Source organism: Piliocolobus tephrosceles, unplaced genomic scaffold, assembly GCF_002776525.5.
Source record: "Piliocolobus tephrosceles isolate RC106 unplaced genomic scaffold, ASM277652v3 unscaffolded_21809, whole genome shotgun sequence".
Classification (NCBI taxonomy): Eukaryota; Metazoa; Chordata; class Mammalia; order Primates; family Cercopithecidae; genus Piliocolobus; species Piliocolobus tephrosceles.
The window spans coordinates 1,305-1,613 of record NW_022304098.1 but is presented as its reverse complement, the minus strand read 5'-3'; positions in this window follow the sequence as shown (position 1 = coordinate 1,613).

Here is a 309-nt window from a genome sequence, read left to right as displayed (position 1 = left end):
AGAAGTAGAATGTATATGATGAGAGTGAGATATTATGGGAGGAAAGGTGGGTTTGAAAAAGAACAGAAAAGAAATTTTAGAAATGAAAAACGTATAGACGTTTAGGTTTTTTCCTTTTGTTTTGTTTTTTTGAGACAGAGTCTTACTCTGTCACCCAAGCTAGAGTGCAGTGATGCAATCTTGGCTGAGCCTCTCAGGCAGCTGGGATTACAGGCATGTGCCACCACGCTTGGCTAATTTTTCTATTTTTAGTAGAGACAAGGTTTTACCATGTTAGTCAGGCTGGTCTTGAACTCCTGACCTCAGGTG